This window comes from Trichosurus vulpecula, chromosome 3, assembly GCF_011100635.1.
Source record: "Trichosurus vulpecula isolate mTriVul1 chromosome 3, mTriVul1.pri, whole genome shotgun sequence".
NCBI lineage: Eukaryota > Metazoa > Chordata > Mammalia > Diprotodontia > Phalangeridae > Trichosurus > Trichosurus vulpecula.
In genome coordinates this window covers 332036128-332038458 of record NC_050575.1, presented here as the reverse complement: position 1 = coordinate 332038458, position 2331 = coordinate 332036128, and the positions used below count along the sequence as shown (strand labels likewise).

The window sequence follows — 2331 nt, the reverse complement described above, 5'->3', positions numbered from 1 at the left end:
ATCCATCCCCAGAGAAAGAATTGATGGAGTCTGAATACAGATCAAAGCATACCTTTTTATGGTTTTGGGGGGTTTCTTTTGGGGGGTGGTCTTTTCTTTTATAACATGACTAATATGGAAATATGTTTTGCATGACAACACATATATAAACTATATCAAAGTGCTTGCCTTCTCAATGGGGTGCATGGAGAGGGAGAAAGGGAGAGAATTTGGAATTCAAAATTTTAAAAACAAATGTTAAAATTTTTTTTAGTTAATTGAGGAAAATATAAATAAATATTTTTCTAAATTACTTATAGAAGAAGGATGCATGTATTTAAGAATATGGCACATTCCTGTAAAATCATGTCAGGAATGCTAGAATGTGTGTGGCTAGTAAGGAAAGTTAAGGACAGGAGAGGCGGAGCCAAGGTGGCAGAGTAACATCAGGGAGTCACCTGAGCTCTTCCCCAAAGCCCTCCAAATACCTTTAAAAATGACTCAAAATAAATTCTAGAGCAGAGGACCCCTGAGACTAGGCAGGCAGCTATTCAGTCTCCCAAGCAGGCTGCAGGCACCTGGACTGGAGATGACAGCCAAGCCAGGCAGACAAGAGGAGGCAGCAGGGCATGTTGGAGGGCCAGGCCAGGCTACAGGACCCTTCCATCTGTGCTGAAAGTTCTCGGGACTGGAGAGGAGTGACTCCATGGGGATTAAGCCATGCCAGGCCTGGGAAGCTGTGGTTATTGTGGGCCTCGGGCCAGGTCTCACCATGCCTGGTGTGAAGCTAACCACCCAGGCCCATTGCAAGATGGTGCTGCATGGGGCCAAGTACACCCACTGTGCTGTCAATGGGCTCCTAGTAGCCAAGAAGCAACAAGAAGCACGATGACCCAAACCCACACCAAATCCACTTTATGGACTGCATCCCCCTCTTCCACAGCATCCTGGTGCTGGCCCCCATGCTGGAGGTGGCCCTCACCTTGATTGATTCATGGTGCAAAGATAATAGCTATGTGATTGCTGGTTATTATCAAACTAATGTATATGTAGAGAATGCCAGTCCAAACCAGGTTGCTGAGAAGGTAGCTTCCAGAATTTTAGAGGGCTTCAATGACACTGCACTCATCATGGTAGACAATATAAATTTTACAATGGAATGCACAGAACCCATGATTCATGTGTATGAGCATCTTGAGAACAAATGGCGGTGCAGAAATCCACACTATGATTATTGTGAAGAGTGGCCAGAAGCCCAGAGGCTCTCAGCATCTCTCTTGGACAGTAGGTACTATAGAACTGTTGTGGATTTTGATAACCACCTGGATAACATTCAAAATGATTGGACAAATCCAGAGATCAATAAACCTGTTCTACACCTATGTTAGGGAAGGATTTCACTGACTGATTATGGGCATTTCCACTACACTGAAGAGGAAAAAAATATTTTTAAATGTAAATAGAATAGTATCTCATACCTTATATGCAAAGGCAACAGTTTTGAGAAATGGCACGTAGCTCAAAAGAGGCAGTGTGTCTAAGTGGCCATCTTTTTAAAGTAAAGATCTCTAGTGGAGATACAAACTGTCGAGTCTAGCTGTCCCTGTGGATTCCTTCCCAGTGGTATGTTGCTCTAACTTTCAAAGTCAAAGCTGTTTCTGCTTCTCCAAGATTGTTCCTATTAAACAATTTTAACTAATCTTTTAGCATCTTGAGAAAATATTTTTTAAGACATATGAAATATTTTTTCTGAAAACAATTCTAGAGCAGTAGAACCCACAAAAAATGGAGTGAAACAAATTTCCAGCCCAAGACAACTTGGAAGGTAGGCACCTTGTTGCTCCAGGATGAGAGAAGAGAACAGTCCAGGAGAGGCCACACTGGTGCAGATCTGACCCCAGTAAACCTGGAGCAGACCTCAGGGCTACTGAATCAGGGTAGCAGTGGTAGTTTCCAGACCTCTCTGCCCACATATGCCAAAGACAACTTGAAAGTTTAGCAAGAATGGTCTGTCACACCTAGGTGTGAGTGGAACACAGTCCAGCACAGGCCTTATAAGCACAGACCTGGCCCCAGCAACCTAGGAGAAGGCCTTGGGAGTAACTGTATCAGTAGTGGCAGCAGTGGTGGCAGCAGATACTTCCAGAGCTCTCAGCCCAAAGACAGTAAGTCGGTCAGAAGGAGATTACACAGATCTTCTTGCTAGCACTGAAGCAGGACTCTGTTGCTTTCCTTGAATCCAAGTCACAGTGGCAGTCCTAGGGAGAAGAGAGCTTGGGGCCACAGTGGAGGGGAGATACTTTTCACAGTTCCTATACAGAGAAAAGTACTTATGGTCACTCACTGACCAAA

General features: G+C 44.2%; 1 pseudogene; it reads left to right on the top strand.

The window, feature by feature from the left end:
* Positions 1–751: 751 nt before the first annotated feature.
* On the top strand, positions 752–1367 carry LOC118840854 (annotated as a pseudogene).
* The last annotated feature ends 964 nt before the right edge of the window (positions 1368–2331 follow it).